Source organism: Sus scrofa, chromosome 5 (genome assembly GCF_000003025.6).
Source record: "Sus scrofa isolate TJ Tabasco breed Duroc chromosome 5, Sscrofa11.1, whole genome shotgun sequence".
Lineage (NCBI taxonomy): Eukaryota > Metazoa > Chordata > Mammalia > Artiodactyla > Suidae > Sus > Sus scrofa.
In genome coordinates, this window is record NC_010447.5 from 59,140,269 (window position 1) to 59,154,039 (window position 13,771).

The window sequence follows — 13,771 nt, forward strand, 5'->3', positions numbered from 1 at the left end:
ATATTAAGAATATCAGATTTTGAACATTCCTGCTGTGGCTCAGTGGATTAAGAACCCGACACACTACCTGTAAGGATGCGGGTCAATCCCTGACCTCACTCAGAGGGTTAAGGATCCAGCATTGCTGCAACCTGCGGCATAGGTTGCAGATGTGGCTCAGATCTGGTGTTGCTGTGGATGTGGTGTCCGTTGGCAACTGCAGCTCCAATTGAACCCTTAGCCCGGGAACTTCCATGTGCTGCAGGTGTGGCCATTAAAAATGGGGGGGAAATATGAGATTTCATGGGCAGAAGACCTAAATAGACATTTCTCCAAAGAAGACATACAGATGGCCAATAGGCACATGAAAAGATGCTCATCATTGCTAATTATCAGAGAAATGCAAATCAAAACTACAGTGAAGGCATCACCTCACACTGGTCAGAATGGCCATCATTAAAAAGTCCACACTGGAGTTCCCGTCGTGGCGCAGTGGTTAACGAATCTGACTAGGAACTATGAGGTTGCAGGTTCAGTCCCTGCCCTTGCTCAGTGGGTTAACAATCCGGCGTTGCCGTAAGCTGTGGTGTAGGTTACAGACGCAGCTCGGATCCCACGTTGCTGTGGTTCTGGCATAGCCGGAGGCTCCAGCTCCGATTTGACCCCTAGCCTGGGAACCTCCATATGCCACGGGAGCAGCCCAAGAAACAGCAAAAAGACAAAAAAAAAAAAAAAAAAAAAATCCACACTTTGCTATACACCAGAAACAAACACATTGTAAATCAACTATATTTCAGTAAAATAATTTTTTTAAGTTGACAAATAGTAAATGCTGGAAAGGGTGTGGAGAAAAGAAAACCCTCTTACTTCATTAGTAGGAATGTAAATTGGTGCAGCCACTGTGGAAAACAGTATGGAGGTTCCTTAAAAAAGCTGAAAATAGAGTGACCATATGATCCAGTAATCCCACTCCTGGACATATATCTGGAAAAGATGAAAACTCTAATTTGAAAAGATACATGCATCTTAATATTCCTAGTAGCACTATTCACAATAGCCATGACATGGAAGCAAACTAAATGTCCATCAACACCTGAGTAGATAAAGATGTGGCACATATATACAATGGAATATTATTCAGCCATGAAAAAGAATGAAATAATGCCATTTGCAGCAACATGGACAGACCTAGAGATTATCATACTAAGTGAAGTAAATCAGACAAAGACAAACATTACATGATATCACTTTTACGTGGACTCTAAAATATGATACAAATGAACTTATTTACAAAACAGAAAAAGACTCACAAACATAGAATAAAAACTTATGGTTATCAAAGGGGAAAGGGGGAAGGGATAAATTAGAAGTTTGGAATTAGCAGATGCACACTACCATCTATAAAATAAACAACAAGGTCCTACTGTGCGGCACAGAGAACTATATCCAATGTCTTGTAATAACCTATAAAAATATAAAAAAGAACATATATATGTATAAGTGAATCACTTTGGTCTACACCAAAAATTAACACGACATTAAAAATCAACTATACTTCAATAATGTAAAAAAATTAAAGATAATATGAGAAAAAGAATGTGTGTGTATATGTATGTATACACACACACGTGTGTGTGTGTGTCTGTGTATGACTGGGTCAATTTGCTGTACAGCAAAAACTGACACAACATTGTAAATCAACTACACTTTAATAAAAAATTTTAAGACTATTATAGAGAATTTTTTTATAAAAAGAATATGGGATTTCAGAAGAAAAAGATACGAGTGAAAGCAAGAGTTGGGGGGAGGGAGAGATTGAGGAAAGCTTTCCCAAAAGGGGGAAATTGGCCTGAGTCTTTAAGAATGGGTAGGATTCAGATAAGCAATGAGGTCCTATTGTACAGCACAGGGAACTATATCCAGGCTCTTGGGATAGACCATGATGGACGATAATATAAGAAAGGGAATGTATACACATATATGCACGACTGGGTCACTTTGCTATACAGCAGTAATTGGCACAGCATTGTAAATCAACTATACTCTAATAAAGAAATAGTTTTTTTTTAAGGAGTTCCCATCTTGGCTCAGCAGTTAACTAACCTGACTAGTATCCATGAGGATGCGGGTTCAATCCCTGGCTTTGCTCAATGGGTTAAGGATCCAGTGTTGCTGTGAGCTGTGATGTAGGTTGCAGACACTGCTCAGATCTGGTGTTGGCTATGGTGTAGGCCAGCAGCTACAGCTCCAATTCGACCCCTAGCCTAGGAACCTCCATAGGCCATGGGGGCAGCTCTAAAAAAAAAGAAAAAAAAAAGTTAAAAAAAAAAAAGAGGAGTTCCCGTCGTGGCGCAGTGGTTAACGAATCCGACTAGGAACCATGAGGTTGCGGGTTCGGTCCCTGCCCTTGCTCAGTGGGTTACCGATCCGGTGTTGCCGTGAGCTGTGGTGTAGGTTACAGACGCGGCTCGGATCCCACATTGCTGTGGCTCTGGCGTAGGCCAGTGGCTACAGCTCCGATTCGACCCCTAGCCTGGGAACCTCCATATGCCGCGGGAGCGGCCCAAAGAAATGGCAAAAAGACCAAAAAAGAAAGAAAGGATGGGTAGGATTTGAATATGCAGAAATAGGACAGAAGGGAATCCTCTCTGGAGGGAACACCAACCATGGAGAAAGGTCAGGGTGTTGCAAAGAAGAGTGTACCTTCTGCATAGAGGGCAGGGTACAGAAATAGAGATGAAGCTTGATATATTGTAACAATCATGAACCAGCTTCAATGACAGCTGACCCTGGGCACATGGAAGTTCCTAGGGCAGGGACTGAATCTGAGCCACCAATGCAGTGCCTGATCCTTTAACTTACGCTGCCAGGGCCTGGGGATGGAACCCCCACCTCTACAGCTACCTGAGCTGCTACAGTCAGATTTTTAACCCACTGTGCCACAGCAGGAACTCCTTGAACAGCAGCTTTATCCCATGGGTTATAGGAGCGACTAAAGGCTTTAAGCCAGGGAGAAATGTGTTGGTCTTCAAGAAGATTAACCTAGAGTAGGAAAAAAAGAAAGAAAGAAAGATGGAAAAGGTAAAGCCATCATCTAGAGAAGAAGGATATTTCAGAGAATATTCCTCTGATAATTGGATTAGATGTCAATACCCAGTGAATCAGAATATTGGAATATGAAACCACCTGCCTCCAGCTCCTCTGGAGAAAGACAGACACTGTAATTGGTGAAAGGTCACAGGTCCTCAAATCTGACATCCCTTAGTTTACAGGAGGCGTGATTCTAAGAATCACAATGAATTAAGCTTCAAGGTATGAAAACCTTCACCTTTCACATTCTGATTCAGTTTAAACAATTATGTGGTCACCAGCTTTGAAAAGATGACATTCCATTAAGCAGGAGAGACTTAAGATGCTAAGGAAGGGAGGTGAACTCAGGAGAGAGCTCTACTGACGATTACAATTCAGAGCCCTATTTAGCTGCAGCTGTCGCTGCGGCTAGTGTTGCACACAGCTCAGAGGGAAGAGGAATCTGGCTGTAGCCATCACCCAGGTAACTCTTGGGTTTCTCTCTCTGGGCCTGTGGGCTCAAACAGCTTGAGGGACAGGAGCATTTTTAATAACTGTCATCTAGGATGAAATAAATATGTCATCCAAAGCTGCTGTGGTTATTTAAAAGAGCTGAGCACTTTGTTAAATATTTCTATTGAAGTAGAGTTAATTTACTGCATGTTCATTTCAGGTGTACAGCAGCGATTCAGCTATACATATACAGCTATTCTTTTTCAGATTCTTTTCCATTACAGATTGCTACCAGATACTGAGTAGAGTTCCCTGGGCGCTGCAGTAAATCCCTGGTTATCTATTTGATACATGGTAGCGTGTTTATATTAATCCCATTTCCTGGTTTACCCCTCCCCCACTCCTTTCCCATTGGGTAACTGTAAGATTGTTCTCTTTTTTTTTTTTTTTTTTTTCTTGCCTTATAGAGCCACACCCACACCAGATAAGGGTTCCCAGGTGAGGGGCTGAATCGGAGCTACATCTGCTGGCCTGCATCACAGAAACATTAGATCCGAGCTGCGACTGCAACCTACTCCACAGCTCACGGCAATACCGGATCCTTAACCCACCGAGTGAGGGCAGGGATTGAACCCACAACATCGCAGTTCTAGTTGGATTCATTTCTGCTGCACCACAAGGGGAACTCCTGTATCTTTTTTTTTTTCTTCTTTTTTTTTAGATTCCACATATGAGCCATATCATGTGATAGCTGTCTTTGACTTAATTCATCTCGGATGATAATCTCTAGATCTATTGATTATATTCTGATTAGCAGTTTTGATCATTTCTTTTCTTTTCTTTTCTTCTTAGTGTTCCCCAGCCCATTCCTCCCCCACTCAGCATGTTGCCATCTGTGCCAGCACAGTTTTCAAGATTAGGCCCTGAGGTGTCAATTCCCCTGTTTTCCTAGATTCCCCAACTAACGAGTTAATCTCCTGCTCTCTCATTACTTTCTCCCTTAATGCCGGTAGGTAAGGAATATCCTCCAGAGACAATCCTACCAGCATTTATATTTCTTCCAAATGAGAAGAGTAGGCATCTCTCCTGATCATAAAGAATACATTTATTTTAAGGTACGGTAGAGAGAACACCCAGAAATTAAAGTTTGCTTAATGAGAGCCTTGGTGGTTTGTAGGCATTGCAGCTTGTGCAGAGGCCTCAGCATCAGGCCAGCTCTAATCTTGCTAGCCTGGAGCTCCAGTTCAGTAGTCTGGGCATCTGGCCCTTAGGTGTCAGTTTACAAAACAAAGTGTGCCTTCAGAACCAGAGAAAATGCCACAGACACATTCTCTCCCTGGGCATGAGTTTCTGGGCCTCCTCCACACTCTGCCTTCTCTTGGTATAACTATCTTCCTCTCTTTGAGGCCCTGCCCCTGTTTTTTCATCTCTGCATCATGGTCCCTTTGCTTTCTCTGGTCTTTAAGCTCCCGGGTGTCATTCTGTCCTCTCTGGTCAGAAGCCTTGAGCTCAGGGACCCTGGATGAAGACACATATTTCAAAGGATGATGGAGTCCCTCTTCTGGATTCACTGAGAACATTGCTGAATGCATTCCCTCCAAGCCCAGGGGTTTGGCATGTACATTCCAAAAGGGAAATGTGAAGACTTGACCCATCACACGCCATCACGTGATCCCTGAGATACATGAGCTCAGTCGCTCTCCTCATCAACGCTGTGAAGTCCCCACCATGGAAAAAGAAACTTGCCTGTGCTCAAGAGATGAAGTGACTCGCTAGTTACAAAGCCAAACTTCACCTCTCCCATCACATTGCTGCCTCGCCTCATCTGAGCCATGTGTTTACCTGTGGACACTGGCAAACCTTCTTTTTTAGCCTGTAGGGGTAGAATACATCATTCAGGGTTTCAAGAGGGGTCAGGTTATTACATGTACCATTAAACTGAGGGGCCATCCATCTATTTCAGGTCTAGAAAATATTTATTACTGGAAAAGCTAGAGAGTCAAAACATCAAGTAGAGGAAGTCGGTGGTTTGGTACTAAGATAGAGCGTCTGTTGGGCAGGTTAGGGGCCTTTGACTTCAAGCAATAGAAATAGATTTCTCGTAAACTGAAGTTTATAAAGGTAATATAGGGAGTTCCTGTCATGGCTCAGCAGTAACAAACCAAACTAGTATTCATGAGGATGCAGGTTCAACCCCTGGCCCCACTCAGTAGGTTAATGATCCAGCATTGCCATGAATCCACATTCATGTGTAGGTTGCAGACGCAGCTCGGATCCTGCATTGCTGTGGCTGTGCGGTGGGACAGCAGCTGCAACACCAATTTAACCTGTAGCCTGGGAACTTCCATGTGCTGTGAGTGCGGCCTTAAAAAGCAAGAGAAAAAATAAAAAATAAAGTAATATATGTGAAGAAAGGGTGGTGGCTGCCCAAATTGAAGAAAGACGTAAAGGTGCCAAACAGACTTGGGAATCCAGCAGCCAAGTGATGGTCTTTTCAGGGTGCAGCCCTGGGATAAATTAGCTCTAGCTCTTTTTTCATCTGCTAACGATTCTGAGTTCCAGGAGACAGTCCAGTAGGAGCATCGTGACTGATGGGCTCCCATCAAATGTAATTGCAAAGAACTCAGAGGATATCAAACCAGTTATCCCTTCTCTCCTTCCAGCTGATTAAAGTGCAAGTGTTTTCCACTTTATACAACCCTCAAGAAGATTCCTGCTCCTCCACTACTGCCCAGAAGAACAGACACCTTCCTGACTCTATGTTAAACCAGGAGGTTTCCCTCCCACTCACTCCTCTACCTTCCAAACTTGAGGATGCCCATTTTCCAGCCGAGTACTGACCAACAACAATGCGGGGGGAGGTGGGGGAGTATGAATTAATCTTTGTGCTAAGTTGGCGTCACCATGACCGCATCAGAACAGGGAGCCAAAGGAGGAATGAACGTTTAACCAGTGCATACTGAGCCCCTGGTAAGCGGCACCCCATCCCCAGTGGGTTAAGACCGTGGTCCCCTTCTTCCTCTTCCCCTCCTTCCCATCCCACCTGCCAGTCTGCACAAGATCTCAGGGCCTTGGTTCCTGCAGCTGCAAACCAGACTGACCTAGTCCTTTGAATGCCCGGATTTCTCTGCAGTTAAAGAAACATTGCCTGCGTTTGATTACCTCACACTGGTAAAAATAGCTAATTCAGCTTTGTGCTGCAGACCAAAAGAAAATGTCGTCTTTCCATTCTATGCACTTTTGGAGGACATGTGACCTCTCTCTTTGATTCCTAGTCGCCCAGGGCTCTTTGCTCCTATGGGAGGTCTTCCTTCCCTTCCTTTCTTTCCTTTGTTCACTCTCTGTTTTGCCCTCTCTCTTTTTTCCATCTTTTTTCTCTTGACTTCTTTGTCTTTTTCTCCTTCCCGTCTCGGATTAAAAACTAAACTGCAGAAGCCACTGCCTAAAGTTGGGGAGAAGCCTCATGGGACCAGCTCTCCCGCCAAAGATCAGACCTTCCTCCTTCCCCTGACTCCACATCTTCTCCAAGGCACCAGCGGGCCATGCTCTGCAGACTTCCATGCTTATAGCTCGCTTCTTCCCTGAACCAATTTCTTCATGGATCACCAGGGAAATAAAACCTACAGTGAAAAGATAGTATTGGTTTTCCATTTTACTTTACTGGCAATAAAACTGCAGAACTTCTCACAGAAAGAGCCCTCATGTGCTTGAAAGCACAAGCAAAACTGGAGAAGGGAAAGCCACACAGCCCCTCCCTCTAATAACAGAAGACACGGGCCAATTCAAACCTGAGCTCATTTTAGACATTCCTCAGCCCAGAATAATGTGTATTGGGCACAGCAGAGGCAGCAGGGAAAATTAAAATCTGCTGAAAGTGATCTTTAAAAAAAAAAACACAGGCCACCACCTAGAGGGATCCTCTACTCAAGAAATTCTTAAACAGTAGGAGCGAAAGTGTTCAAATGTTTTTGGAAGAATGTATTAAGATGGTGAATCAATATGGAGCGTAAGTGAAATTGACCAAAATTGACGTGGGCAGGTGGGGCAGGAAGATTTTTTAAATCAGCTCACACCACGAAGTTGTTATGTGATCTTGATCGTGTCACTTAACCTTGCTGGACCTCATTTCCACCGTTTATAAGATGAAGGAGAAGAAAAAATTGAGATTGATGATTTCCAACAACATTTCTAGCTCTAAAATTCCGTCATTCTAATCAAGACTAGAAGGTCGTGGCTGACAGTGAGACGATTTAGAGGGTTTTTCCCTGGAACCACTGGAGGGATGATACGTAATGACCAAGGTGAAGCCTCAGCAATCAACTTGCTCCTTCTCAGAATTCTCTGGCTTCTTGATGATTCTAAGAGGTGATCTGTTGATCTCCGCCCTCCTCTTTCCTACCTCTGCATCCAAACAAGCCACTGATGAAAGGGCTAGCTGGACAACTGCAGGACTTAAAGAGAAGAGAAGAGCGTTACAGACTGATGGTCTGGCTGAGACTCCCAGAAGCACTCATCTGCTATAACAAAGATGTAAAACCTGATAGTCCTCAAGACAGAAGAATTTGGCTTTAAGAACAAGAGGAAAGTTGGAGGTAACATTCCCTACTTAGAGGGAACGCGTTGAGGAGTTCCCGTCGTGGCTCAGCGGTTAACGAATCCGACTAGGAACCATGAGGTTGTGGGTTCGATCCCTGGCCTTGCTCAGTGAGTTAAGGATCCAGCGTTGCCGTGAGCTGTGGTGTAGGTTGCAGACGTGGCTCGGATCGCACGGGTTGCTGTGGCTCTGGCTTAGGCCAGAAGCTACAGCTCTGATTAGACCCCTAGCCTGGGAACCTCCATATGCCACCGGAGCGGCCCTAGAAATGGCAAAAAGAAAAAAATAAAATGAAATAAAATAAAATAAAAGGGAGTTGAGGTTCTGTGCTGGTCATTTGCCTATTTGCTCTCAGATTCATTCCCTGAATGAATTTCTCCAGCAAAACATATTTTGCAGGCACCCTCAACAATGCTCTTCTCACTAGGTTCAGCTCACAGAAGGTGACAGCAGGAGACTGGAGGAGAGGAGCAAGGAAGAAGACAGAATTTCTCCCTCTCTCTAATTCCCAACAGTGGCCAGTGAGCTGGGGCTGCTCTGTGGTCCAAGCTCCCACGGGCAAGGCTGTGTCTTTGCCTCTGAGAGTGTCACCTGCTCCTCTATTACCTCCCGCCAGAGGGATGGTCAGTCGCAGGCAGTGATGCTGCTAATCTCTGAGTTATGTCTCCATCACCAAGTTCACTTTTCAGCTCCTCCAGGACCTTTGAATGCTCTCCCCATGTTATACTTCTTCTGTAGGACTCGCCGGCCTGGACTTTCTTTTCCTGGCTCATACAGATGCCGGTTTCTGACCACAAGCAGATGCTGACTTGCCGTCCATATGCGGGAATACTTTGGATACAACTCTCGTAGTTTCTGATACACTTCCCAGGGACATCATCTCAAACAGCCCTCCCCTACCTTTGGTGAGAGCAAAATGGTCAGATTAGTTGTTCAATGCTGGTGAGGTGACACGGAAACGACAAGCACAGGTGGGCCAACATTGCTGCCTCCTTAAGCAACACACCAAGCCCACCTGGGAAATCGCACTGATGGCTGATCCAGGAAAACTTCAGTGTCTGCCTTTGACTGTCTGTCACCAGGACAAATCCAGCTAGAAAAGGAGAGGGATTTGAGAGGTTCTGACGGTACAGAGGCAAGTACTAAAATTATTCCCATAGCCCTTGACCATTCTCACTCACAGTGCTATTTTCTAGGAGAGAAAGGATGTAAACAGTAATTTACAAAGCACTTTCAAGCTTCTATATCACTTGATACATACATTTCAGATGAATACATAGATTTTCTGAAAAGCTACAAGCTCAAAAGTCACAAAGTTAAAATCCAAATTTTCTGACCCTGATTTCCATGCTTTACAACTTGTCCTGGAAGCATCTGACAAGTGGCAGTGGTCAAATAGGTTGCCAAGAACATACACAGCGAAGGCGGGGCTGCTGGAGGCAAAGTTCAACCTACATCTATGTTTACAGCAATACCTGCCACACTAAATGTGTACTTAGATATTTACATCTCTGTCTAGACTGTGAGCTAGAGAGCAGGCACCAAGAATGAGTCCACTCTAACTCCAGTGCCTGTCTGAGCTTAAGGTACAGTCAGTGCCTGGTAAACATTTATTGGCAGCACAGACGAATAAGGGCAGAGCAAGCCACTGACTGGGCTGAAACAAATATTAATAGAATTGGAAAATCAGGATCCAATAAGTGGGTCATGCAGAAGTAAGTGGCTTCCTATGTCTTAAGATGTAGCCAGTGGTTTAAAATCACCTTATAGCTCCTTGTTGGACAGAAATTCAAACAGAAGAGAGTAAATCCTTTTGTCCCTGAGAGTGTCTATGAAGAAGCAAATATCTCTGAGACTTAAAAAAGTGATGAGCCTGATCGGAAAATGAAAAGGGAGCAGATTGCCCAGCAGTCCAACTTCTGGGCATTTGCCCTAGAGAAGCACCTGCACACATACGAAATTATGTATATAAATGGTTTGTGGAGTGATATTTTTCATGGAAAACAGTGGGAAACACCCCCAAGGGAGTCAGCTAAATAAACTGCAAGGTTTTCTAGGCATTAATTTTTTTAAAAAAGAATGAAGAATTTCTTTATTGATATAAAATCATCCCTGGGATATAGTGTGATGGAAAAAAAGCAAGATGGAGCCCAGACATAACCTAAACTTTTTTTTTTTTTAATTTCTCTTTTTTTTTAGGCCTGCATCTGTGGTATGTGGAGCTTCCCAGGCTAGGGGTCATATAGGAGCTGTAGCTGCTGGCCTACACCACAGCCAACCAATGCTGGATCCGAACTGCATCTGCGACCTATACCACAGCTCATGGCAACATCGGATCCTTAACCCACTGAGCAAGGTCAGGGATTGAACCCACATCCTCATGGATACTAGTCAGGTTCACTAACCTCTGAGCCATGACCGGAACTCCATAACCTAAATTTTGTGTAAGAAAAGGGATGGGATAAATATGTATATTCTTACCTCTTTTGTTTATATAAAGAAGCCCTGGAAGAATTCAGAAGAAACCAATGCAAAAGCTCAACCACAGGGGACAGGAATGGAGGGTGGGCTGAAGGGACGCACAGTGAGAACAAGGCTTCGAAATGTATGTCTCCCCAAAACCACTTTGGTGTTTGATCACTGGAATGTATTAACTATTTCAATTAATTTAATTTAATTTAAAATAGAGCATCCCAAAAAGGAAATGAGAGGACATCAAGGAGAAGCTATAATACTCCAAGACTGAGTTCCCATAGTGGACCAGTGGAAATGAATCTGACTAGCATACATGAGGACGCAGGTTCAATCCCTGGCCTCACTCAGTGGGTTAAGGATACGGCATTGCCATGAGCTCTGGTATAGATGGCAGACATGATTCAGATCTGGCATTGCTGTGGCTATGGTGTAGGCCAGTGACCACAGCTCCAATTAGACCCCTAGACTGGGAATCTCCTTATTCCTTGGGTGCAGCCCTAAAAAAAGACAAAAGACAAAAAAATAAAAATTAAAAAAAAAAATGCTCTAGGACTTCTCCCTCTCTGGGTCTCTCAGAAATATGTGGTAACAGCCCACCCCACCCCTGGCCCACATTCCATTCTTGCCCTGCTGTAGCACTTCCTAAATCTGCCTAATGCTGGAATTATTGTGGCTACTTCAGTTATCACTGGGTCTTCCTCAGTCACTAGTTTGTTATTCCCTGGAGAGCAAGAGACATGACTGACTCCTCTTTTTCATCCCCATGTTTCCAGGCATATAAAAGTACTTTAAAATTAAATAAATCTCTGTTAAATGGAATTGAATTTTTCCTACTGCCAAATCTAAATTTGCCTTCAAAATCCTAAGCATGAGCCAGAGATTTCCCCTTCTGTTGCCGGAACTCAGCCTCTGCTCACCGGTGCAGAATAGAAAGACAGAGACAGAGTTTTGGGTGAAGGAGGAAAAATAGCTTTATTGCTTTGCTAGGCAAAGGAGGGTCACAGCAGGCTAATGCCTCAAAGACTGTGCCCCCCTTAGGAGAGACTGGGAGGTGGTGTTACAGGTTTGGGAGTGAAAAACAGGGCCACAGATAAGGATCAGGGTACAGGCAAGCTTGCATTGTTTTCAAAGCTGGTCTTCAGCAGTCTGGTGGTCTTCCTTCCAAAATAAAGAATGCTTCATTAACATCTTCCATTTGTTGTGGGGTTTAGTTCTGCAGAAGAACTCAATGATAATATTATGTGTATTCCTTGAGGAGGAACTAGGACCCTGCCCCAAGGCTGCACTATTGTCTCTTAACTGCTCCTCCCTGGTCTCTGCATCCCTTCCCTTCCCTTCCCTGATTAGCAACTGTTTGAACCTGCCCGTTGGAACTCAGGGAAGGTCATGGAGGCTGAAGTTTATTCCCTAAAATCAAGAGATGGGGGATAGAGAAAGGCTCAGCTCATGCGCACAGGAGCCCATAGGACCCTGCTTGATTTCACTTGCCTTTCCTCAAAAAGCATTTTTAGAATCCACTTAGTGAGGGCGCACTTGTTTCTGAAATGGCTTTCACAGTCCCCCAAAGTGGAAGAGGGCTGTGCTTCTGAGGCACAATAGTGACTTGGGTGGTCAGTGTGGGAGCATAGGCTTCGATGCTTTCCTTGGTGTAGCTATGGATGGAAGTTTGTGGCTTCGGGGCTCCAGGGAGAGGTATCCCCATGGGTCTTGCTGCTGTAAGGAGTATGCCTGTGCCCAGATGGACACTGATCTCTAACCCCTGTGACTCACTTTACGGAGGAGCAGGGCAGAGAGGCCATCAGACGTGGGGAACACTTCCACCCCTGGGACCCCTATTGGACAAGGACTGATGTGGGTGGTTGGGCAAGGCCAATGGGAGAGAACCACATCTTTCTGGGCCCCGCATTGGTTTCCCCCCCATCTTTGAGGGATGGGAACCCTGTGGGACAGTGGAAAGAGGGGACTCTTCTCCCTGTCCCCCCGCTGTCCTGGGAGCTATTTGCTTTCCTGTAATACTTTGCTTGCTTGTTGCCTATGTGTTCGTGAAAGTCATTCTTCAGCTGTGTGAACAAGAACCCTGATTCCGGTAATGTCTTTCTGGCATCACTTCCTCTCACTGTCAACCACGAAGTGGGGGGCAGCTATGTCGAATAAAGGGGCAAAGGAACTGGAGATTCTTGGAAGCCACAATCTTGCCCATGATTCTGGAAGTGGGAAGACTGGTTTAGCCCAAGACTCATAATCCAAAAAGACGATGTATCTCAGCCTTTGTCCAGACAGATAGCCTATCTAAAAAGGCTCTCTCATATAGAGGTTCCTTAAAAAATTAAAAAGAGAGTTACCATATGATCCTGCAATCCCACCCCTGGGAATGTATCTGGAGAAAATTCTAATTCAAAAAGATTCATGCACCCCAGTGTTCATAACAACGCTATTTACAATAGCCGAGACATAGAAGCAACCTAAATGTCTATCCACAGAGGACTGGATGAAGAAGATGTGGTACACATACACAATGAAGTACTGCTTGGCCATAAAAAGAATGAAATAATACCATTTGTAGCAACATGGGTGGAATTAAGAGTTCCACACTAAGTGAAGTAAGTCAGAGGAAGATAAATATCATATGATGTTGCTTATATATGGGATCTTAAAAAAGATACAAATGAATTTATTTCCAAAACAGAAATAAACTCACAGACATAGAAAACAAACTATGGTTACCACTGGGGAAAGGGGTGGGAGCAGGGATAAATTAGGAGTTTGAGATTAACATATACACACGACTACACATAAAATAGATAAGGAAGAAGGACCAACTGTATAGCACAGGGAATTCTACTCAATATCTTGTTACAATCTATAATAGTAAAGAATCTAAAATGGATATATATACATACACACACACATACACACACACACACACACACACACACACATACATATATATATTTGTCTTTTTGTCTTTTCTATGGTCGCACCTGCGGCATATCAAGGTTCCCAGGCTAGGGGTCGACTGGGAGCTGTAGCCTCCAGCCTACACCACAGCCACAGCAACGCGGGATCTGAGCCACGTCTGCGACCTACACCACAGCTCACGGCAACACCAGAACATTAACCCACTGAGCGAGGCCAGGGATGGAACCCACAACCTCATGGTTCGTAGTCAGATTCATTAACCACTGAGCCACGACAGGAACT